The sequence below is a fragment of the Chiloscyllium punctatum genome, chromosome 38 (assembly GCF_047496795.1).
Source record: "Chiloscyllium punctatum isolate Juve2018m chromosome 38, sChiPun1.3, whole genome shotgun sequence".
Lineage (NCBI taxonomy): Eukaryota > Metazoa > Chordata > Chondrichthyes > Orectolobiformes > Hemiscylliidae > Chiloscyllium > Chiloscyllium punctatum.
In genome coordinates, this window is record NC_092776.1 from 62372341 (window position 1) to 62398125 (window position 25785).

Sequence of the window (25785 nt, forward strand, 5' to 3'; positions counted from 1 at the left end):
TCTGCTCTTCCCTGGGTGTGTTATATTGACAGAGTGGGGTCAGTCTGCTCTTCCCTGGGTGTGCTACATTGATAGAGTTGATTCAGTCTACTCTTCCCTGGGTGTGTTACATTGAAAGAGTGGGGTCAGTCGGCTCTTCGCTGGGTGTGTTACATTGACAGAGTGGGATCAGTCTGCTCTTCCCTGGGTGGGTTACATTGACAGAGTGGGGTCAGTCTGCTCTTCCCTGGGTGTGTTACACTGACAGAGTGGGGTCAGTCTGCTCTTCCCTGGGTGTGTTACATTGACAGAGTGGGGTCAGTCTGCTCTTCACTGGGTGTGTTACATTCACAGAGTGGGGTCAGTCTGCTCTTCCCTGGGTGTTTTACATTGACAGAGTGGGGTCAGTCTGCTCTTCCCTGGGTGCGTGACATTGACAGAGTGGGGTCAGTCTGCTCTTCCCTGGGTGTGTTACATTGACAGAGTGGGGTCAGTCTGCTCTTCCCTGGGTGGGTTACATTGACAGAGTGGGGTCAGTCTGCCCTTCCCTGGGTGGGTTACATTGTCAGAGTGGGGTCAGTCTGCTCTTCCCTGGGTGTGTTACATTGACAGAGTGGGGTCAGTCTGCTCTTCCCTGGGTGTGTTACATTGACAGAGTGGGGTCAATCTGCTCTTCCCTGGGTGTGTTACATTGACAGAGTGGGGTCAGTCTGCTCTTCCCTGGGTGTGTTATATTGACAGAGTGGGGTCAGTCTGCTCTTCCCTGGGTGTGTTATATTGACAGAGTGGGGTCAGTCTGCTCTTCCCTGGGTGTGTTACATTGACAGAATGGGGTCTGTCTGCTCTTCCCTGGGTGTGTTACATTGACAGAGTTGGGTCAGTCTGCTCTTCCCTGGGTGTGTTACATTGACAGAATGGGGTCTGTCTGCTCTTCCCTGGGTGTGTTACAATGACAGAGTGGGGTCAGTCTGCTCTTCCCTGGGTCTGTTACATTGACAGAGTGGGGTCAGTCTGCTCTTCCCTGGGTGTGTTATATTGACAGAGTGGGGTCAGTCTGCTCTTCACTGGGTGTGTTACATTGACAGAGGGGGGTCAGTCTGCTCTTCCTTGGGTGTGTTACATTGACAGAGTGGTGTCAGTCTGCTCTTCACTGGGTGGGTTACATTTTCAGAGTGGGGTCAGTCTGCTCTTCCCTGGGTGGGTTACATTGACAGAGTGGGGTCAGTCTGCTCTTCCCTGTTTGGGTTACATTGACATAGTGGGTTTTGTCTGCTCTTCCCTAGGTGTGTTACATTGACAGAGTGGGGTAAATCTGCTCATCTCTGGGTGTGTTACATTGACAGAGTGGGGTCAGTCTGCTCTTCCCTGGGTGTGTTACATTGACAGAGTGGGGTCAATCTGCTCTTCCCTGGGTGTGTTACATTGACAGAGTGGGATCAGTCTGCTCTTCCCTGGGTGTGCTAGATTGATAGAGTTGATTCAGTCTACTCTTCCCTGGGTGTGTTACATTGAAAGAGTGGGGTCAGTCTGCTCTTCGCTGGGTGTATTACATTCACAGAGTGGGGCCAGTCTGCTCTTCCCTGGGTGTGTTACATTGACAGAGTGGGGTCAGTCTGCTCTTCGCTGGGTGTGTTACATTGACAGAGTGGGGTCAGTCTGCTCTTCCCTGGGTGAGTTACATTGACAGAGTGGGATCAGTCTGCTCTTCCCTGGGTGGGTTACATTGACAGAGTGGGGTCAGTCTGCTCTTCCCTGGGTGTGTTACACTGACAGAGTGGGGTCAGTCTGCTCTTCCCTGGGTGTGTTACATTGACAGAGTGGGGTCAGTCTGCTCTTCACTGGGTGTGTTACATTCACAGAGTGGGGCCAGTCTGCTTTTCACTGGGTGTGTTACATTCACAGAGTGGGGTCAGTCTGCTCTTCCTTGGGTGTGTTACATTTACAGAGTTGGGTCCGTCTGCTCTTCCCTGGGTGGGTTACATTGACAGAGTGGGGTCAGTCTGCTCTTCCCTGGGTGTGTTATATTGACAGAGTGGGGTCAGTCTGCTCTTCCCTGGGTGTGTTATATTGACAGAGTGGGGTCAGTCTGCTCTTCCCTGGGTGTGTTATATTGACAGAGTGGGGTCAGTCTGCTCTTCCCTGGGTGTGTTATATTGACAGAGTGGGGTCAGTCTGCTCTTCCCTGGGTGTGTTACATTGACAGAATGGGGTCTGTCTGCTCTTCCCTGGGTGTGTTACATTGACAGAGTTGGGTCAGTCTGCTCTTCCCTGGGTGTGTTACATTGACAGAATGGGGTCTGTCTGCTCTTCCCTGGGTGTGTTACAATGACAGAGTGGGGTCAGTCTGCTCTTCCCTGGGTCTGTTACATTGACAGAGTGGGGTCAGTCTGCTCTTCCCTGGGTTTGTTATATTGACAGAGTGGGGTCAGTCTGCTCTTCACTGGGTGTGTTACATTGACAGAGGGGGGTCAGTCTGCTCTTCCTTGGGTGTGTTACATTGACAGAGTGGTGTCAGTCTGCTCTTCACTGGGTGGGTTACATTTTCAGAGTGGGGTCAGTCTGCTCTTCCCTGGGTGGGTTTAATTGACAGAGTGGGGTCAGTCTGCTCTTCCCTGGTTGGGTTACATTGACATAGTGGGTTTTGTCTGCTCTTCCCTAGGTGTGTTACATTGACAGAGTGGGGTAAATCTGCTCATCTCTGGGTGTGTTACATTGACAGAGTGGGGTCAGTCTGCTCTTCCCTGGGTGTGTTACATTGACAGAGTGGGGTCAATCTGCTCTTCCCTGGGTGTGTTACATTGACAGAGTGGGATCAGTCTGCTCTTCCCTGGGTGTGCTAGATTGATAGAGTTGATTCAGTCTACTCTTCCCTGGGTGTGTTACATTGAAAGAGTGGGGTCAGTCTGCTCTTCGCTGGGTGTATTACATTCACAGAGTGGGGCCAGTCTGCTCTTCCCTGGGTGTGTTACATTGACAGAGTGGGGTCAGTCTGCTCTTCGCTGGGTGTGTTACATTGACAGAGTGGGGTCAGTCTGCTCTTCCCTGGGTGTGTTACATTGACAGAGTGGGGTCAGTCTGCTCTTCCCTGGGTGTGTTACATTGACAGAGTGGGATCAGTCTGCTCTTCCCTGGGTGGGTTACATTGACAGAGTGGGGTCAGTCTGCTCTTCCCTGGGTGTGTTACACTGACAGAGTGGGGTCAGTCTGCTCTTCCCTGGGTGTGTTACATTGACAGAGTGGGGTCAGTCTGCTCTTCACTGGGTGTGTTACATTCACAGAGTGGGGCCAGTCTGCTTTTCACTGGGTGTGTTACATTCACAGAGTGGGGTCAGTCTGCTCTTCCTTGGGTGTGTTACATTTACAGAGTTGGGTCCGTCTGCTCTTCACTGGGTGTGTTACATTGACAGAGTGGGATCAGTCTGCTCTTCCCTGGGTGGGTTACATTGACAGAGTGGGGTCAGTCTGCTCTTCCCTGGGTGTGTTACACTGACAGAGTGGGGTCAGTCTGCTCTTCCCTGGGTGTGTTACATTGACAGAGTGGGGTCAGTCTGCTCTTCACTGGGTGTGTTACATTCACAGAGTGGGACAAGTCTGCTCTTCACTGGGTGTGTTACATTGACAGAGGGGGTCAGTCTGCTCTTCCTTGGGTGTGTTACATTGACAGAGTGGTGTCAGTCTGCTCTTCACTGGGTGTGTTACATTGACAGAGTGGGGTCAGTCTGCTCTTCCCTGGGTGTGTTATATTGACAGAGTGGGGTCAGTCTGCTCTTCCGTGGGTGTGTTATATTGACAGAGTGGGGTCAGTCTGCTCTTCCCTGGGTGTGTTACATTGACAGAATGGGGTCTGTCTGCTCTTCCCTGGGTGTGTTACATTGACAGAGTTGGGTCAGTCTGCTCTTCCCTGGGTGTGTTACATTGACAGAATGGGGTCTGTCTGCTCTTCCCTGGGTGTGTTACAATGACAGAGTGGGGTCAGTCTGCTCTTCCCTGGGTGTGTTACATTGACAGAGTGGGGTCAGTCTGCTCTTCCCTGGGTGTGTTATATTGACAGAGTGGGGTCAGTCTGCTCTTCCCTTGGTGTGCTACATTGATAGAGTTGATTCAGTCTACTCTTCCCTGGGTGTGTTACATTGAAAGAGTGGGGTCAGTCTGCTCTTCGCTGGGTGTGTTACATTGACAGAGTGGGATCAGTCTGCTCTTCCCTGGGTGGGTTACATTGACAGAGTGGGGTCAGTCTGCTCTTCCCTGGGTCTGTTACGCTGACAGAGTGGGGTCAGTCTGCTCTTCCCTGGGTGTGTTACATTGACAGAGTGGGGTCAGTCTGCTCTTCACTGGGTGTGTTACATTGACAGAGTGGGGTCAGTCTGCTCTTCCCTGGGTGTGTTACATTGACAGAGTGGGGTCAGTCTGCTCTTCCCTGGGTGCGTGACATTGACAGAGTGGGGTCAGTCTGCTCTTCCCTGGGTGTGTTACATTGACAGAGTGGGGTCAGTCTGCTCTTCCCTGGGTGGGTTACATTGACAGAGTGGGGTCAGTCTGCCCTTCCCTGGGTGGGTTACATTGTCAGAGTGGGGTCAGTCTGCTCTTCCCTGGGTGGGTTACATTGTCAGAGTGGGGTCAGTCTGCTGTTCCCTGGGTGGGTTACATTGACAGAGTGGGGTCAGTCTGCTCTCCCTGGGTGGGTTACATTGACATAGTGGGTTCAGTCTGCTCTTCCCTGGGTGTGTTACATTGACAGAGTGGGGTCAATCTGCTCTTCCCTGGGTGTGTTACATTGACAGAGTGGGGTCAGTCTGCTCTTCCCTGGGTGTGTTATATTGACAGAGTGGGGTCAGTCTGCTCTTCCCTGGGTGTGTTATATTGACAGAGTGGGGTCAGTCTGCTCTTCCCTGGGTGTGTTACATTGACAGAATGGGGTCTGTCTGCTCTTCCCTGGGTGTGTTACATTGACAGAGTTGGGTCAGTCTGCTCTTCCCTGGGTGTGTTACATTGACAGAATGGGGTCTGTCTGCTCTTCCCTGGGTGTGTTACAATGACAGAGTGGGGTCAGTCTGCTCTTCCCTGGGTGTGTTACATTGACAGAGTGGGGTCAGTCTGCTCTTCCCTGGGTGTGTTATATTGACAGAGTGGGGTCAGTCTGCTCTTCCCTGGGTGTGCTACATTGATAGAGTTGATTCAGTCTACTCTTCCCTGAGTGTGTTACATTGAAAGAGTGGGGTCAGTCTGCTCTTCGCTGGGTGTGTTACATTGACAGAGTGGGGTCAGTCTGCTCTTCGCTGGGTGTGTTACATTGACAGAGTGGGGTCAGTCTGCTCTTCCCTGGGTGGGTTACATTGACAGAATGGGGTCAGACTGCTCTTCCCTGGGTGTGTTACATTGACAGAGTGGGATCAGTCTGCTCTTCCCTGGGTGTGTTACATTCACAGAGTGGGGCCAGTCTGCTCTTCACTGGGTGTGTTACATTGACAGAGGGGGGTCAGTCTGCTCTTCCTTGGGTGTGTTACATTGACAGAGTGGTGTCAGTCTGCTCTTCACTGGGTGTGTTACATTGACAGAGTGGGGTCAGTCTGCTATTCACTGGGTGTGTTACACTCACAGAGTTGGGTCAGTCTGCCCTTCCCTGGGTGGGTTACATTGTCAGAGTGGGGTCAGTCTGCTCTTCCCTGGGTGGGTTACATTGTCAGAGTGGGGTCAGTCTGCTCTTCCCTGGGTGGGTTACATTGACAGAGTGGGGTCAGTCTGCTCTTCCCTGGTTGGGTTACATTGACATAGTGGGTTTTGTCTGCTCTTCCCTAGGTGTGTTACATTGACAGAGTGGGGTCAATCTGCTCATCTCTGGGTGTGTTACATTGACAGAGTGGGGTCAGTCTGCTCTTCCCTGGGTGTGTTACATTGACAGAGTGGGGTCAGTCTGCTCTTCCCTGGGTGTGTTATATTGACAGAGTGGGGTCAGTCTGCTCTTCCCTGGGTGTGCTAGATTGATAGAGTTGATTCAGTCTACTCTTCCCTGGGTGTGTTACATTGAAAGAGTGGGGTCAGTCTGCTCTTCGCTGGGTGTATTACATTCACAGAGTGGGGCCAGTCTGCTCTTCCCTGGGTGTGTTACATTGACAGAGTGGGGTCAGTCTGCTCTTCGCTGGGAGTGTTACATTGACAGAGTGGGGTCTGTCTGCTCTTCCCTGGGTGTGTTACATTGACAGAGTGGGGTCAGTCTGCTCTTCCCTGGGTGTGTTACATTGACAGAGTGGGATCAGTCTGCTCTTCCCTGGGTGGGTTACATTGACAGAGTGGGGTCAGTCTGCTATTCCCTGGGTGTGTTACACTGACAGAGTGGGGTCAGTCTGCTCTTCCCTGGGTGTGTTACATTGACAGAGTGGGGTCAGTCTGCTCTTCACTGGGTGTGTTACATTCACAGAGTGGGGCCAGTCTGCTCTTCACTGGGTGTGTTACATTCACAGAGTGGGGTCAGTCTGCTCTTCCTTGGGTGTGTTACATTTACAGAGTTGGGTCAGTCTGCTCTTCACTGGGTGTGTTACATTGACAGAGTGGGGTCAGTCTGCTCTTCACTGGGTGTGTTACATTCACAGAGTGGGGCCAGTCTGCTCTTCACTGGGTGTGTTACATTCACAGAGTGGAGTCAGTCTGCTCTTCCCTGGGTGTGTTACATTCACAGAGTGGGGCCAGTCTGCTCTTCCCTGGGTGTGTTACATTCACAGAGTGGGGTCAGTCTGCCCTTCCCTGGGTGGGTTACATTGTCAGAGTGGGGTCCGTCTGCTCTTCCCTGGGTGGGTTACATTGTCAGAGTGGCGTCAGTCTGCTCTTCCCTGGGTGTGTTACATTGACAGAGTGGGGTCAGTCTGCTCTTCCCTGGGTGCGTGACATTGACAGAGTGGGGTCAGTCTGCTCTTCCCTGGGTGTGTTACATTGACAGAGTGGGGTCAGTCTGCTCTTCCCTGGGTGCGTGACATTGACAGAGTGGGGTCAGTCTGCTCTTCCCTGGGTGCGTGACATTGACAGAGTGGGGTCAGTCTGCTCTTCCCTGGGTGTGTTACATTGACAGAGTGGGGTCAGTCTGCCCTTCCCTGGGTGTGTTACATTGACAGAGTGAGGTCACTCTGCTCTTCCCTGGGTGTGTTACATTGACAGAATGGGGTCTGTCTGCTCTTCCCTGGGAGTGTTACAATGACAGAGTGGGGTCAGTCTGCTCTTCCCTGGGTGTGTTAGATTCACAGAGTGGGGTCAGTCTGCTCTTCCCTGGGTGTGTTATAATGACAGAGTGGGGTCAGTCTGCTCTTCGCTGGGTGTGCTACATTGATAGAGTTGATTCAGTCTACTCTTCCCTGGGTGTGTTACATTGTTAAGAGTGGGGTCAGTCTGATCTTCGCTGGGTGTGTTACATTGACAGAGTGGGGTCAGTCTGCTCTTCGCTGGGAGTGTTACATTGACAGAGTGGGGTCAGTCTGCACTTCCCTGGGTGTGTTACATTGACAGAGTGGGGTCAGTCTGCTCTTCCCTGGGTGTGTTACATTCATAGAGTGGGGCCAGTCTGCTCTTCCCTGGGTGGGTTACATTGACAGAGTGGGGTCAGTCTGCCCTTCCCTGGGTGGGTTACATTGTCAGAGTGGGGTCCGTCTGCTCTTCCCTGGGTGGGTTACATTGTCAGAGTGGCGTCAGTCTGCTCTTCCCTGGGTGTGTTACATTGACAGAGTGGGGTCAGTCTGCTCTTCCCTGGGTGCGTGACATTGACAGAGTGGGGTCAGTCTGCTCTTCCCTGGGTGTGTTACATTGACAGAGTGGGGTCAGTCTGCTCTTCCCTGGGTGCGTGACATTGACAGAGTGGTGTCAGTCTGCTCTTCCCTGGGTGCGTGACATTGACAAGTGGGGTCAGTCTGCTCTTCCCTGGGTGTGTTACATTGACAGAGTGGGGTCAGTCTGCCCTTCCCTGGGTGCGTGACATTGACAGAGTGGGGTCAGTCTGCTCTTCCCTGGGTGTGTTACATTGACAGAGTGAGGTCACTCTGCTCTTCCCTGGGTGTGTTACATTGACAGAATGGGGTCTGTCTGCTCTTCCCTGGGAGTGTTACAATGACAGAGTGGGGTCAGTCTGCTCTTCCCTGGGTGTGTTACATTGACAGAGTGGGGTCAGTCTGCTCTTCCCTGGGTGTGTTATAATGACAGAGTGGGGTCAGTCTGCTCTTCGCTGGGTGTGCTACATTGATAGAGTTGATTAAGTCTACTCTTCCCTGGGTGTGTTACATTGAAAGAGTGGGGTCAGTCTGATCTTCGCTGGGTGTGTTACATTGACAGAGTGGGGTCAGTCTGCTCTTCGCTGGGAGTGTTACATTGACAGAGTGGGGTCAGTCTGCACTTCCCTGGGTGTGTTACATTGACAGAGTGGGGTCAGTCTGCTCTTCCCTGGGTGTGTTACGTTGACAGAGTGGGATCAGTCTGCTCTTCCCTGGGTGGGTTACATTGACAGAGTGGGGTCAGTCTGCTCTTCCCTGGGTGTGTTACACTGACAGAGTGGGGTCAGTCTGCTCTTCCCTGGGTGTGTTACATTGACAGAGTGGGGTCAGTCTGCTCTTCACTGGGTGTGTTACATTCACAGAGTGGGGCCAGTCTGCTCCTCACTGGGTGTGTTACATTCACAGAGTGGGGTCAGTCTGCTCTTCCTTGGGTGTGTTACATTGACAGAGTGGGGTCTGTCTGCTCTTCACTGGGTGTGTTACATTTTCAGAGTGGGGTCAGTCTGCTCTTCACTGGGTGTGTTACATTCACAGAGTGTGGCCAGTCTGCTCTTCACTGGGTGGGTTACATTCACAGAGTGGAGTCAGTCTGCTCTTCCCTGGGTGTGTTACATTCACAGAGTGGGGCCAGTCTGCTCTTCCCTGAGTGTGTTACATTGACAGAGTGGGGTCAGTCTGATCTTCCCTGGGTGTGTTACATTGACAGAGTGGGGCCAGTCTGCTCTTCCCTGGGTGTGTTACATTCACAGAGTGGAGTCAGTCTGCTCTTCCCTGGGTGTGTTACATTGACAGAGTGGGGTCAGTCTGCTCTTCCCTGGGTGGGTTACATTGACAGAGTGGGGTCAGTCTGCCCTTCCCTGGGTGGGTTACTTTGTCAGAGTGGGGTCAGTCTGCTCTTCCCTGGGTGGGTTACATTGTCATAGTGGGGTCAGTCTGCTCTTCCCTGGGTGGGTTACATTGACAGAGTGGGGTCAGTCTGCTCTTCCCTGGGTGGGTTACATTGACATAGTGGGTTCAGTCTGCTCTTCCCTGGGTGTGTTACATTGACAGAGTCGGGTCAATCTGCTCTTCCCTGGGTGTGTTACATTGACAGAGTGGGGTCAGTCTGCTCTTCCCTGGGTGTGTTACATTGACAGAGTGGGGTCAGTCTGCTCTTCCCTGGGTGTGTTATATTGACAGAGTGGGGTCAGTCTGCTCTTCCCTGGGTGTGTCATATTGACAGAGTGGGGTCAGTCTGCTCTTCCCTGGGTGTGTTACATTGACAGAATGGGGTCTGTCTGCTCTTCCCTGGGTGTGTTACATTGACAGAGTTGGGTCAGTCTGCTCTTCCCTGGGTGTGTTACATTGACAGAATGGGGTCTGTCTGCTCTTCCCTGGGTGTGTTACAATGACAGAGTGGGGTCAGTCTGCTCTTCCCTGGGTGTGTTACATTGACAGAGTGGTGTCAGTCTGCTCTTCCCTGGGTGTGTTATATTGACAGAGTGGGGTCAGTCTGCTCTTCCCTGGGTGTGCTACATTGATAGAGTTGATTCAGTCTACTCTTCCCTGCGTGTGTTACATTGAAAGAGTGGGGTCAGTCTGCTCTTCGCTGGGTGTGTTACATTGACAGAGTGGGGTCAGTCTGCTCTTCGTTGGGTGTGTTACATTGACAGAGTGGGGTCAGTCTGCTCTTCCCTGGGTGTGTTACATTGAAAGAATGGGGTCAGTCTGCTCTTCCCTGGGTGTGTTACATTGACAGAGTGGGATCAGTCTGCTCTTCCCTGGGTGGGTTACATTCACAGAGTGGAGTCAGTCTGCTCTTCCCTGGGTGTGTTACATTCACAGAGTGGGGCCAGTCTGCTCTTCCCTGAGTGTGTTACATTGACAGAGTGGGGTCAGTCTGATCTTCCCTGGGTGTGTTACATTGACAGAGTGGGGTCAGTCTGCTCTTCCCTGGGTGTGTTACATTCACAGAGTGGAGTCAGTCTGCTCTTCCCTGGGTGTGTTACATTGACAGAGTGGGGTCAGTCTGCTCTTCCCTGGGTGGGTTACATTGACAGAGTGGGGTCAGTCTGCCCTTCCCTGGGTGGGTTACATTGTCAGAGTGGGGTCAGTCTGCTCTTCTCTGGGTGGGTTACATTGTCAGAGTGGGGTCAGTCTGCTCTTCCCTGGGTGGGTTACATTGACAGAGTGGGTTCAGTCTGCTCTTCCCTGGGTGTGTTACATTGACAGAGTGGGGTCAATCTGCTCTTCCCTGGGTGTGTTACATTGACAGAGTGGGGTCAGTCTGCTCTTCCCTGGGCGTGTTACATTGACAGAGTGGGGTCAGTCTGCTCTTCCCTGGGTGTGTTATATTGACAGAGTGGGGTCAGTCTGCTCTTCCCTGGGTGTGTTATATTGACAGAGTGGGGTCAGTCTGCTCTTCCCTGGGTGTGTTACATTGACAGAATGAGGTCTGTCTGCTCTTCCCTGGGTGTGTTGCATTGACAGAGTTGGGTCAGTCTGCTCTTCCCTGGGTGTGTTACATTGACAGAATGGGATCTGTCTGCTCTTCCCTGGGTGTGTTACATTGACAGAGTGGGGTCAGTCTGCTCTTCCCTGGGTGTGCTACATTGATAGAGTTGATTCAGTCTACTCTTCCCTATGTGTGTGACATTGAAAGAGTGGGGTCAGTCTGCTCTTCGCTGGGTGTGTTACATTGACAGAGTGGGGTCAGTCTGCTCTTCGCTGGGTGTGTTACATTGACAGAGTGGGGTCAGTCTGCTCTTCCCTGGGTGTGTTACATTGACAGAATGGGGTCAGTCTGCTCTTCCCTGGGTGTTTTATATTGACAGAGTGGGATCAGTCTGCTCTTCCCTGGGTGGGTTACATTGACAGAGTGGGGTCAGTCTGCTCTTCCCTGGGTGTGTTACACTGACAGAGTGGGGTCAGTCTGCTCTTCCCTGGGTGTGTTACATTGACAGAGTGGGGTCAGTCTGCTCTTCACTGGGTGTGTTACATTCACAGAGTGGGGCCAGTCTGCTCTTCACTGGGTGTGTTACATTGGCAGAGGGGGGTCAGTCTGCTCTTCCTTGGGTGTGTTACATTGACAGAGTGGTGTCAGTCTGCTCTTCACTGGGTGTGTTATATTGACAGAGTGGGGTCAGTCTGCTCTTCCCTGGGTGTGTTACATTGACAGAATGGGGTCTGTCTGCTCTTCCCTGGGTGTGTTACATTGACAGAGTTGGGTCAGTCTGCTCTTCCCTGGGTGTGTTACATTGACAGAGTGGGGTCAGTCTGCTCTTCCCTGGGTGCGTGACATTGACAGAGTGGGTCAGTCTGCTCTTCCCTGGGTGTGTTACATTGACAGAGTGGGGTCAGTCTGCTCTTCCCTGGGTGCGTGACATTGACAGAGTGGGGTCAGTCTGCTCTTCCCTGGGTGCGTGACATTGACAGAGTGGGGTCAGTCTGCTCTTCCCTGGGTGTGTTACATTGACAGAGTGGGGTCAGTCTGCCCTTCCCTGGGTGCGTGACATTGACAGAGTGGGGTCAGTCTGCTCTTCCCTGGGTGTGTTACATTGACAGAGTGAGGTCACTCTGCTCTTCCCTGGGTGTGTTACATTGACAGAATGGGGTCTGTCTGCTCTTCCCTGGGAGTGTTACAATGACAGAGTGGGGTCAGTCTGCACTTCCCTGGGTGTGTTACATTGACAGAGTGGGGTCAGTCTGCTCTTCCCTGGGTGTGTTACGTTGACAGAGTGGGATCAGTCTGCTCTTCCCTGGGTGGGTTACATTGACAGAGTGGGGTCAGTCTGCTCTTCCCTGGGTGCGTGACATTGACAGAGTGGGTCAGTCTGCTCTTCCCTGGGTGTGTTACATTGACAGAGTGGGGTCAGTCTGCTCTTCCCTGGGTGTGTTATAATGACAGAGTGGGGTCAGTCTGCTCTTCGCTGAGTGTGCTACATTGATAGAGTTGATTCAGTCTACTCTTCCCTGGGTGTGTTACATTGAAAGAGTGGGGTCAGTCTGATCTTCGCTGGGTGTGTTACATTGACAGAGTGGGGTCAGTCTGCTCTTCGCTGGGAGTGTTACATTGACAGAGTGGGGTCAGTCTGCACTTCCCTGGGTGTGTTACATTGACAGAGTGGGGTCAGTCTGCTCTTCCCTGGGTGTGTTACGTTGACAGAGTGGGATCAGTCTGCTCTTCCCTGGGTGGGTTACATTGACAGAGTGGGGTCAGTCTGCTCTTCCCTGGGTGTGTTACACTGACAGAGTGGGGTCAGTCTGCTCTTCCCTGGGTGTGTTACATTGACAGAGTGGGGACAGTCTGCTCTTCACTGGGTGTGTTACATTCACAGAGTGGGGCCAGTCTGCTCCTCACTGGGTGTGTTACATTCACAGAGTGGGGTCAGTCTGCTCTTCCTTGGGTGTGTTACATTGACAGAGTGGGGTCTGTCTGCTCTTCACTGGGTGTGTTACATTTTCAGAGGGGGGTCAGTCTGCTCTTCCCTGGGTGTGTTACATTCACAGAGTGTGGCCAGTCTGCTCTTCACTGGGTGGGTTACATTCACAGAGTGGAGTCAGTCTGCTCTTCCCTGGGTGTGTTACATTCACAGAGTGGGGCCAGTCTGCTCTTCCCTGAGTGTGTTACATTGACAGAGTGGGGTCAGTCTGATCTTCCCTGGGTGTGTTACATTGACAGAGTGGGGCCAGTCTGCTCTTCCCTGGGTGTGTTACATTCACAGAGTGGAGTCAGTCTGCTCTTCCCTGGGTGTGTTACATTGACAGAGTGGGGTCAGGCTGCTCTTCCCTGGGTGGGTTACATTGACAGAGTGGGGTCAGTCTGATCTTCCCTGGGTGTGTTACATTGACAGAGTGGGGCCAGTCTGCTCTTCCCTGGGTGTGTTACATTCACAGAGTGGAGTCAGTCTGCTCTTCCCTGGGTGTGTTACATTGACAGAGTGGGGTCAGTCTGCTCTTCCCTGGGTGTGTTACATTGACAGAGTGGGGACAGTCTGCTCTTCACTGGGTGTGTTACATTCACAGAGTGGGGCCAGTCTGCTCCTCACTGGGTGTGTTACATTCACAGAGTGGGGTCAGTCTGCTCTTCCTTGGGTGTGTTACATTGACAGAGTGGGGTCTGTCTGCTCTTCACTGGGTGTGTTACATTTTCAGAGTGGGGTCAGTCTGCTCTTCCCTGGGTGTGTTACATTCACAGAGTGTGGCCAGTCTGCTCTTCACTGGGTGGGTTACATTCACAGAGTGGGGTCAGTCTGCTCTTCCCTGGGTGGGTTACATTGTCAGAGTGGGGTCAGTCTGCTCTTCCCTGGGTGGGTTACATTGACAGAGTGGGGTCAGTCTGCTCTTCCCTGGATGGGTTACATTGACATAGTGGGTTCAGTCTGCTCTTCCCTGGGTGTGTTACATGGAGAGAGTCGGGTCAATCTGCTCTTCCCTGGGTGTGTTACATTGACAGAGTGGGGTCAGTCTGCTCTTCCCTGGGTGTGTTACATTGACAGAGTGAGGTCAGTCTGCTCTTCCCTGGGTGTGTTATATTGACAGAGTGGGGTCAGCCTGCTCTTCCCTGGGTGTGTCATATTGACAGAGTGGGGTCAGTCTGCTCTTCCCTGGGTGTGTTACATTGACAGAATGGGGTCTGTCTGCTCTTCCCTGGGTGTGTTACATTGACAGAGTTGGGTCAGTCTGCTCTTCCCTGGGTGTGTTACATTGACAGAATGGGGTCTGTCTGCTCTTCCCTGGGTGTGTTACAATGACAGAGTGGGGTCAGTCTGCTCTTCCCTGGGTGTGTTACATTGACAGAGTGGGGTCAGTCTGCTCTTCCCTGGGTGTGTTATATTGACAGAGTGGGGTCAGTCTGCTCTTCCCTGGGTGTGCTACATTGATAGAGTTGATTCAGTCTACTCTTCCCTGCGTGTGTTACATTGAAAGAGTGGGGTCAGTCTGCTCTTCGCTGGGTGTGTTGCATTGACAGAGTGGGGTCAGTCTGCTCTTCGTTGGGTGTGTTACATTGACAGAGTGGGGTCAGTCTGCTCTTCCCTGGGTGTGTTACATTGAAAGAATGGGGTCAGTCTGCTCTTCCCTGGGTGTGTTACATTGACAGAGTGGGATCAGTCTGCTCTTCCCTGGGTGGGTTACATTCACAGAGTGGAGTCAGTCTGCTCTTCCCTGGGTGTGTTTCATTCACAGAGTGGGGCCAGTCTGCTCTTCCCTGAGTGTGTTACATTGACAGAGTGGGGTCAGTCTGATCTTCCCTGGGTGTGTTACATTGACAGAGTGGGGTCAGTCTGCTCTTCCCTGGGTGTGTTACATTCACAGAGTGGAGTCAGTCTGCTCTTCCCTGGGTGTGTTACATTGACAGAGTGGGGTCAGTCTGCTCTTCCCTGGGTGGGTTACATTGACAGAGTGGGGTCAGTCTGCCCTTCCCTGGGTGGGTTACATTGTCAGAGTGGGGTCAGTCTGCTCTTCCCTGGGTGGGGTACATTGTCAGAGTGGGGTCAGTCTGCTCTTCCCTGGGTGGGTTACATTGACAGAGTGGGTTCAGTCTGCTCTTCCCTGGGTGTGTTACATTGACAGAGTGGGGTCAATCTGCTCTTCCCTGGGTGTGTTACATTGACAGAGTGGGGTCAGTCTGCTCTTCCCTGGGCGTGTTACATTGACAGAGTGGGGTCAGTCTGCTCTTCCCTGGGTGTGTTATATTGACAGAGTGGGGTCAGTCTGCTCTTCCCTGCGTGTGTTATATTGACAGAGTGGGGTCAATCTGCTCTTCCCTGGGTGTGTTACATTGACAGAATGGGGTCTGTCTGCTCTTCCCTGGGTGTGTTACATTGACAGAGTTGGGTCAGTCTGCTCTTCCCTGGGTGTGTTACATTGACAGAATGGGGTCTGTCTGCTCTTCCCTGGGTTTGTTACATTGACAGAGTGGGGTCAGTCTGCTCTTCCCTGGGTGTGCTACATTGATAGAGTTGATTCAGTCTACTCTTCCCTGCGTGTGTTACATTGAAAGAGTGGGGTCAGTCTGCTCTTCGCTGGGTGTGTTACATTGACAGAGTGGGGTCAGTCTGCTCTTCGCTGGGTGTGTTACATTGACAGAGTGGGGTCAGTCTGCTCTTCCCTGGGTGTGTTACATTGACAGAATGGGGTCAGTCTGCTCTTCCCTGGGTGTGTTACATTGACAGAGTGGGATCAGTCTGCTCTTCCCTGGGTGGGTTACATTGACAGAGTGGGGTCAGTCTGCTCTTCCCTGGGTATGTTACACTGACAGAGTGGGGTCAGTCTGCTCTTCCCTGGGTGTGTTACATTGACAGAGTGGGGTCAGTCTGCTCTTCACTGGGTGTGTTACATTCACAGAGTGGGGCCAGTCTGCTCTTCACTGGGTGTGTTACATTGACAGAGGGGGGTCAGTCTGCTCTTCCTTGGGTGTGTTACATTGACAGAGTGGTGTCAGTCTGCTCTTCACTGGGTGTGTTACATTGACAGAGTGGGGTCAGTCTGCTCTTCCCTGGGTGTGTTATATTGACAGAGTGGGGTCAGTCTGCTCTTCCGTGGGTGTGTTATATTGACAGAGTGGGGTCAGTCTGCTCTTCCCTGGGTGTGTTACATTGACAGAATGGGGTCTGTCTGCTCTTCCCTGGGTGTGTTACATTGACAGAGTTGGGTCAGTCTGCTCTTCCCTGGGTGTGTTACATTGACAGAATGGGGTCTGTCTGCTCTTCCCTGGGTGTGTTACAATGACAGAGTGGGGTCAGTCTGCTCTTCCCTGGGTGTGTTACATTGACAGAGTGGGGTCAGTCTGCTCTTCCCTGGGTGTGTTATATTGACAGAGTGGGGTCAGTCTGCTCTTCCCTGGGTGTGCGACATTGATAGAGTTGATTCAGTCTACTCTTCCCTGGGTGTGTTACATTGAAAGAGTGGGGTCAGTCTGCTCTTCGCTGGGTGTGTTACATTGACAGAGTGGGATCAGTCTGCTCTTCCCTGGGTGGGTTACATTGACAGAGTGGGGTCAGTCTGCTCTTCCCTGGGTGTGTTACACTGACAGAGTGGGGTCAGTCTGCTCTTCCCTGGGTGTGTTACATTGACAGAGTGGGGTCAGTCTGCTCTTCACTGGGTGTGTTACATTCACAGAGTGGGGCCAGTCTGCTCTTCACTGGGTGTGTTACATTCACAGAGTGGGGTCAGTCTGTTCTTCCTTGGGTGTGTTACATTGACAGAGTGGGGTCAGTCTGCTCTTCCCTGGGTGTGTTACATTGACAGAGTGGGGTCAGTCTGCTCTTCCCTGGGTGCGTGACATTGACTGAGTGGGGTCAGTCTGCTTTTCCCTGGGAGTGTTACATTGACAGAGTGGGGTCTGTCTGCTCTTCCCTGGGTGTGTTAGATTGACAGAGTGGGGTCAGTCTGCTCTTCCCTGGGTGTGTTACATTGACAGAGTGGGGTCAGTCTGCTCTTCCCTGTTTGTGTGACATTGACAGAATGGGGTCAGTCTGCTCTTCCCTGGGTGTGTTACATTGACAGAATGGGGTCAGTCTGCTCTTCACTGGGTGTGTTACATTGACAGAATGGGGTCAGTCTGCTCTTCACTGGGTGTGTTACATTGACAGAGTGGGGTCTGTCTGCTCTTCACTGGGTGTGTTACATTGACAGAGTGGGGTCTGTCTGCTCTTCACTGGGTGTGTTACATTGACAGAGTGGGGTCTGTCTGCTCTTCACTGGGTGTGTTACATTGACAGAGTGGGGTCAGTCTGCTCTTCACTGGGTGTGTTACATTGACAGAGTGGGGTCAGTCTGCTCTTCACTGGGTGGGTTACATTGACAGAGTGGGGTCTGTCTGCTCTTCACTGTGTGTGTTACATTGACTGAGTGGGGTCTGTCTGCTCTTCACTGGGTGTGTTACATTGACAGAGTGGGGTCAGTCTGCTCTTCCCTGGGTGTGATACATTGACAGAGTGGGGTCTGTCTGCTCTTCACTGGGTGGGTTACATTGACAGAGTGGGGTCAGTCTGCTCTTCCCTGGGTGTGTTACATTGACAGAGTGGGGTCAGTCTGCTCTTCCCTGAGTGTGTTACACTGACAGAGTGGGGTCAGTCTGCTCTTCCCTGGGTGTGTTACATTGACAGAGAAGGGTCAGTCTGCTCTTCCCTGGGTGTGTTACATTGACAGAGTTGGGTCAGTCTGCTCTTCCCTGGGTGTGTTACATTGACAGAGTGGGGTCAGTCTGCTCTTCCCTGGGTGTGTTACATTGACAGAGTGGGGTCAGTCTGCTCTTCCCTGGGTGTGTTACATTAACACAGTGGTGTCAGTCTGCTCTTCCCTCGGTGCGTTACATTAACACAGTGGGGTCAGTCTGCTCTTCCCTGGGTGGGTCAGGTGACGTTCTACAGCATCAGCATCAGATCCCTTCAGTTCTGAAGGACAATCCCTGGACTCGAGAGGTTCACTCGGATTTCTCCCACAAATGATACCCCTCCGACTAAATCCCGCCAGTAATTTCTGTGTTATCTGTCAGCTCTCCAGGATCTGCAGCTCCTTGTTTTAAATACAGTAGATGTTGACCAACCGAAGGGGATATTGGGTCAGGTGACTGTCTACCTCATTCATTGGGGCAGATGTCAAGGAGCATCTTAAACCGGAGAGGGTTCAGGGGGGAATTGGAGCAGTTTAGAGAGAGAGTACAGAAGGTAAGACAGCTCAGCTCAAAGCACGGTGCTTAATGCTGCCCCGATTAAAATATTGAAGATGTCAGTGGGGCAGATGAGCTGAGACAGGGTGGGAGCTGGGAGATATTGATGATGTGGAAGGACAGTGTGTGTATCTGATCACATTCTGTCAGTCTGACTAATAGCAGTCATTCCTGACACTGGATTCACTGAGGGGGGAAGGGTCAGTGAACAGAGCGGACTGTCCCTGTTATTCTGTTCCTGACTCTCCAGCTCCCGCTCTGTTAGTGACCTCTCAGTCTCCCGGGAAATGGGCTGTTCCCAATTTTGCCGGATTCCTTGACCGAGCTGTGAGTTGATGGTCTGAGGAATATCATTCCCAAATGACTCCTGTCCAAGATAATACCGATTAATGTGTCTGTGTATCCTCCATTAATCTGTAAACATCATTGCTCAGGGCTGGAGGGACATGGATTGATGACATTGAGGATGTTCTGAACCAGACCAAACTCCTCTGCCTTAAGGAAATGGTCTCGACCCCTTTTCCTGATTTCCTGAAGGGAAGTGTAAGGCGTTACAATGTGATTGGTCAAACGGCCAGGCTTGAATCAAAACACACTTTACTCCACACTATCGTTGTAACACAAACATAAGGCAGAAAGAGTGGTCAAACCGAACTCGATTGGAAACCTGAACTAAATGAACATTATTTAACTATAAACAGCAACTGTTCGGATATAGTAACATTCCATAAACCACACAATTCTGGTCTTTCTGCTATCGGGAGAATGGTGTGGAACTTGTAAAGATTCAGAAAAGATTTCCAAGGATGTTTGCAGAGTCAGGATTTCTGATTGTTTTGAGGCTGGAGTTTATTTTATCCTTGTGTAGATTTGACACATTAACCCTCCCTCCCCACCACTACAGAAGCTGTTGGAACTGTTCAGTGTTTCCAGCGGCTTCTGTAATTAGTTCAGGTTCCTGACGGTAACAGTCTCTCACTTTCCGAACAAAACAAACCCATCCTTGTGCTGCACCCAATATTTCAATAAGAAATGGGAAGCAGCAGAGGGGAAAGCTTCCGAGATGCCGAGCAATGCTGCCCGGTTCCACACTGCAATTCACAGGAACCATCACCAGGAAAAGCAAAGAGCAATCTGACAGATCCGGTTTACCACAGAATGAAAGATTTATTTCCTCGATTTATCCCAGTGCCTTACCTTTAAAAGGCCGTTTACAAACCATAACACTGCAGTAGCCGGGGATCGAACCCAGGTCAACTGGTTGGAAGGCAGCTGTGCTCCCCACTATCCCACCATCACCCTGCTTCCAGCTCCCTCCGCATTCCCAAACACACTTAACAAGGCCGTGATCATCACCAACTGGATTGGGGCTGAAATCCAAACAAGAAATTGCTGGGGAAGCTCAGCAGGTCTGACAGCACCAGAATCAGAAACCTTCAGTTCTGAAGACCAATCCCTGGATCCGAAAGGTTCCCTCCCCACAGATGCTGCCAGACCTGCTGAGTTTCTCCAGCAATTTCTGTGCTGTCTCTCAGATCTGCAGCACCTGCAGTTCTTTGTTACAAACAAAGCAAACGTTGAGCCACCGAAGGGGATATTGGGTCAGGTGATAGTCTCCCTCATCCATAGGTGCAGATGGGACGGAGCATGGAATCATAGAATCCCTATAGTGTAGTAACCGGCCATTCGGCCCATCATGCAGCCCACCAAGACTCACCACTCTACCCTATCCCTGTAACCCTTCATTTCCCATGGGTAATCCACCTAATCTATACATCCCTGGATACTATGGACAATTTACCATGGCCAACCCACCCTAACCTGCACATCTCAGGACTGTGGGACGGAACCGGACAACCAAGAGGGAACCCACACAGACCCGGGGAGAATGTGCAAACCCCACACAGACAGTCTTCAATCAGACAGGGATCTGGGGAATTGGAGAGGTTTAGAGAGGGAGTCCAGGCGGTTAGACTGGTATGTTAGTGATGGGCCGAACAGCCTGATCTCAGTGCTGTAAAAACTCTACAGTAACATGCCTCCCTACATGCTGCATTCATCACAGTTTGTATTGTGTTTTAATCCGTCCTGATATTGACCTTATTGTGAATGAAATGGATGGAGAGGGGTTGTTTGTGCATTCAGTCAGATCTGTGTATTGGTGGGTCAGGAGCATCATACCCAATAACAACAGGGGGAGGGCGGATTGAATTCCTGCCCCAGACAGATCCCATTGCAACATGCCATTTCCTCATGGATTTCATTTGGTTTAAGATGTTTTATTGTTACTACCACCACAATATATTGATGCCCTTTTGTGCATGTTATGAATTTGGACAGAGCGATCCCTCTTTTCTCTGTGAACAAACGGATTATCAAGGAGTTGGATTGGGGAATGTATCTTCTCACAGAAACAGGAACAGGGAGATGTCATTCAATCTGAAATAAACACAGGCCATGCTGAGAAATCTGATAAGGTCAGGCAGCAGCTATAGGGAGAAGGGAAAGGTTAACCCGTGTGTTATGAGGGTGGGGGGATTCAGCAGAGCAGAAGGAAGTGAGAAAAGTAATGATTTCTGAGGAATTGGAATGGGGGGTAACGCTGAAGAAAGAATGAGATGGTTTGTAATAGGGTGGAGGCTGCAGAGATTTAATGATAAACGGGTTCATGGAACCAAATCCAAAGGGATTGAGGGTTGGTTCATTAAACATCTAAGAGCTCAGGAAATGTGAGCAGGAGGAGACTATACAGCCTGTTTAAACTGTTCAGTCTGTTCTGGCAGTCAATCCAATCAGAGCTGGTTTGAGATTTCAAATCCAGTTTCCTATCCACCCCTCATATCCCGTGACTCCCTGAGACCCCGGCAATCTGTCTATTCCAATCTGAACTGTACTCAGTGAGGGAGCATCCACAATCCTCAGGAAAGATAATATTAGAGACTCAGAGGTCTCAGAGTGAAGTGCTGTTTCCTCATCTCAGTCCCAAATAACCTGCCCCTTACCCTGAGAGGGTGGCAATCAAACCCGAATGAACTGCGGATGCTGTAACATTAACGCTGATTTCTCTGCACAGATGCTGCCTGACCTGCTGAGCTTTTCCAGCAACTCCTGAGACTGTGTTATTGTGTTTCAGATTCCCAGACCCACAGGATTAATTTCTCAGCATATCCCCTCTCAAGCCTCTTCACAATCTGTGACACTGAAATTAAATCGCCTTTCAATTTACTAGAATATCGACCCAATTTTTTCAGATACTCAGCCCTGGAGCACACGGGTCCCAAATACTGAGCTTTATATTGTGATTCATTAATGTGTTTGGGTCATTGCCGCTGGGTCCCCTCGGATTGCTCAGATATAATTGCTCTGGTGAAGGTGACGGTGAGTTATTGCCTTGAACTGCTGCCATTTATTTGGGGCAGATAAACCCACAATGATGTAAGGGAGGGAGTTCCAGGATTTCCAACCAATGGCACCTGTGGGACTGAGATGTTTTTCCAAGCCAGGGTGGGGAGTGTCTTGATGTGGAATTGTCACCTGGTGGTGTTCCCGTGTATCTGCTGTGTTCAGCATTCCACATGATAGTGCCGTGGGTCTGGAAGCTGCTCTGGAAGGAACCTTGGGGAATTTCTCCAGTCCATCTTGTCTATGGTACACACTGCTGTTACTGAGTGTCGGTGGTGGAGACAGGGGATGTTTGTAGCTGTGGGGCTGAACAAGCTGCACTGCAAGTTTATTCCACCTAATTCTGGAGAACACAACTCCTCTCCATCATCATCAATCCATTTCACAGACGGACACCCAGTGATTACACGGATCTGTTAATTGTCCAAATGACCATGAGATTGTAACCAGATTCCCCTCTTCCCTGACAATGGTCTGAGGGCCATCCCGTGACTGTGACACTTTCTCCTGGACATTCCATCTGTAAAAGCTGGGAATCAGCTGATGGGACCCAGACTGTGTTACAGATGGTTACACTCAGGGGGGACTCTCACTCACTCACAGCGTCACAATCACCTGGGTGACGCAAAGGCGCAAGGGGCGGCGCGGTGACGTCACCCCAGGATGACCGCCCGCCCCACAGGGGAAGGATTGACAAGGAGGAAGGGGGAGGAGGGAAGAGGTGACTCAGACCAGGGCCGTGAGGAGAGACAGAGCGGCGCCATCTGGCGGCCGGGTGGAGGAATCAGCAGCAACAGGAGGGTGGAGCGGATTGGTGGGAAGGAAGATTGACAGGTGGGACAGTTCATGGGGGCGGGGCTGAGCTGGAAGGTTGGAGCTGGGGGCGGGGGGGGGGAATGAGGAAATTGGGGAAGACCATACCCCCCCTCCCTCCCTGTCCTCCTGTCCCTGAGGGAGATTTGGACTCAGTACCATGTGGTGGGACTGCACATGTCACTAACACATGTCAGAGGGGAGAGGGCAGAGGGGACAGGGGGGACTGAGGGACATTTCTATGTCTCTCTCTCTCTCACTTCTACCCCCCTCTTCTCTCCCTCTCTCCCTCTTTATGAGGAAAAACACCTTTGACCACAAGTCCATCAGGAAGTGGTCAGCACGTAGCGTCCTTGAGACCCTTCGGGAAAAGGAGAGGGCGGATCCTGTCGAGCGGTTCCCTGAGCAGACTGTCAAAGCCATTTGGCAGAATGCCTCATCGCCAGAACTTTCCAACAAGCACCAAGACGTGGCTTGGCTGGTGGTGAGAAGGGCTCTGCCTGTGAGATCCTTTATGCACGCCCGGACTCTCTGCCGCACCGCACGCTGCCCTCGAAGTGGCTGCGGGGGGGACGAGACTGTCACACACCTCCTTCTGGAATGTGCCTATGCAGAGGAAGTCTGGAGAGGAATGCAGTGGTGCTTGTCGAGGTTCGTCCCGAGCAGCGCCGTGACGCGGGACTCCGTGCTCTACGGCCTGTTCCCCGGGACTCACACCGAGACGAACATTAACTGCGCCTGGAGGATCATCAACTCGGTGAAGGACGCTCTCTGGGCGGTCCGAAACCTGTTGATCTTCCAGCTGAAGGAGTTGACCCCGACCGAGTGTTGCAGACTGGCACATTCCAAGGTCCAAGACTACGTGTTGAGGGACGCGCTGAAGCTTGGGGCAGCTGCCGCCAAGGCGCGGTGGGGAAAGACCACCGTGTAAGATCGGCCTGCCGAAAGAAGAACAGGGGGCCCATACAGACGTTTTTTTGGGCTCTGCTGATGCCTCAGCCAAATATATGTACAAGATTGAAAAATGCACAGGATTGTAAATGACATTGATAAATTCGAATCTGTGTTTGGAAATGTGGACATATGTATGGCATGATCAAATGTACAGACCATCAAATCTTTTTATGAATAAAGTATATTTTTGAAATAAAAAAAAAAATTCTCTCCCTCTCTTCTTTCTCACCTGCCTCCTCCTCCTCCTCCTCTCCTCCTCACTCCTTCCTCCCGCTCTTCTCTCTGTTTTACCCTCCATCACCCTTACCTTCCCCCCTCGTTCCTGAGCACTTGCCTTCCCCTCGACTCGCCTCCCTCCTCTCCATCCCCCCTCTCCTTCCCTCTCTCCACCCTCTCCTTCCCCTCCCCTCCTTCCCCCCTCTCCTTCCCCACTACATTCCCTTCCCCTCCTTCAAGCCTCTCTATTACCCCCTTTCCTCCCCTCCATCCCCTCACTCTTCTTTCTCTCTGCTTCTCCCCTCCATCCCCCTTACTTTTCCCCCTTACATACAACCTCTCCTTCCCTGCTAATTGCTTTCCCCAACTCTGCCCTGTCCTCCCCCTTACCCACCTCTCCTTCACCCCTTTCCCCCTCTCATTCCCCCTCTCATTCCCCCTTTGCCCCTCTCCTTCCACCCATTCTTCCACCCATCCTTCCCCGACATCTCTTTCCCCCACTTCAACTTCCCCTTCACCCTCTTCTTCCCCCTCTAAATTGCCCATCTCCTTTCCCCTCTACATTTCCTCTCCCCTCCCCTCTCTCCTTTCCCATCTCTTTTCCCTCCACATACTTCCTCAGAGATTTGCCTCACTGTCAGAATGTTTGGAAACAGAACAAAAGTGAATGATAAAAATGGTGTTAAAATGTTTCGGACTATTTAAACCTTTCCCATGGATGGTCTTCAGAATAACTGGAGCTGGTATAACAGTCCCTTTCCATCTCTGTCCTTCCTCCGTACTGGAGTATGCCCATTCTGAAGTCTGATCAGCAGGTCTTTAAACAACTCCCACATGGGAAATGCAGTTTAATGTGGATAAATGTCTGGTTATCTACTTTGGTGGCAAGAACAGGACGGCAGATTACTACCTCAATGGAATCAATTTAGGTAAAGGGGCAGTACAGCGAGATTTGGGTGTTCTTGTACACCAGTCAATGAAGGCAAGCATGCAGGTACAGCAGGTAGTAAAGAAGGCCAATAGCCTGCTGGCCTTCATAACAAGAGGGATTGAGCATAGAAGCAAAGAGCTTCTCCTGCAGCTGTACTGGGCCCTGGAGAGACCACACCTGGAGTACTGTGTGCAGTTCTGGTCTCCAAATTTGAGGAAAGACATTCTGGCTATTGGGGGAGTGCAGCGGAGGTTCACGAGGTCAATTCCTGGAATGGCGGGATTACCTTACACTGAAAGACTGGAGCGACTGGACTTGTATACCCTTGAGTTTGGAAGACTGAGAGGGGATCTGATTGAGACATATAAGATTATGAAAGGATTGGACACTCTGGCAGCAGGAAACATGTTTCTGCTGATGGGTGAGTGCCGAACCAGAGGACACAGGTTAAAAGTCCGGGGTAGACCATTTAGGACAGAGATGAGGAGAAACGTCTTCACCCAGAGAGTCTTGGCTGTGTGGAATGCTCTGCCCCAGAGGGCAGTGGAGGCCCAGTCTCTGGATTCATTTAAGAAAGTGTTGAATAGAGCTCTCAAAGATAGTGGAGTCAAGGGTTATGGAGATAAGACAGGAAGAGGATACTGATTAGGAATGATCAGCCATGATCATATTGAATGGCGGTGCAGGCTCGAAGGGCTGAATGGCCTACTCCTGCACCTATTGTCTATTGACCTACTCAACAGCAGCTCTTCCCAATTAACTCCCCCTAGCTCCTGCGTAATACTGTCTTAATTTACCCTCCCCGAATTCAGTACCTTCCCACAGGGTCCTGACTTATCTTTATTCATAGCGATCTTACAATTGAAGGAGCTGTGATCACTGTTTCTAAAATACTGTCCCAGTGAAAGGTCATTCAGCTGGCCAGGTCCATTAACCAATACAAGGTCCAGTGAGACCTTGACACAGAGAATCAAATCGCAGATTGGAGGAACAAAACCTCATCTTCCACCTGGGCTGCCTACATCCCGGAGGACTCAACATTGAGTTCTCCAATTTCAAATAAACTCCCTCCCCATCTACCAACTCCCTTCCCAGCCCCTCCCCCTCCCTTCCACCCCTCCCTGCCACCAATTGGATTCATTCCTCCCATTGACCGATCAGGCCGTATCCTTTACCTGTGTTCACCTCACCACTCTGCCCCCCTCCCCACCCAAGACTCTCCCCCACACCCCCACCCCTTTATCAGCAGCTCCCCTTACCCCCACTCCCGAAAGATTGACCTCTCCACCTCCTGATGCTGCCTGGCTTGCTGGGTTCTTCCAGCCTCCTGCTTGTCTCCGATGGTTAGTAAGGTGGCAGATGGCTCCAAATGTGGTGGTGAGATAGTGAACAGTGAAGGAGGTTTACCTCAGTGTTAAACAGGACCTTGATTAGACCGGCCAATCAGGAGCTGATGCAAGGTTGGGATTTAGGAGCTGTTTTACAGATGGTGATGGTCCATCGATCTTTCAACTGATCCCAGGCTCCATTATGAAGGCCCAAGCAAAAAGAGTTCACCCAGCGTCAGTTCCCACTGAGCTTGATGGATTCAG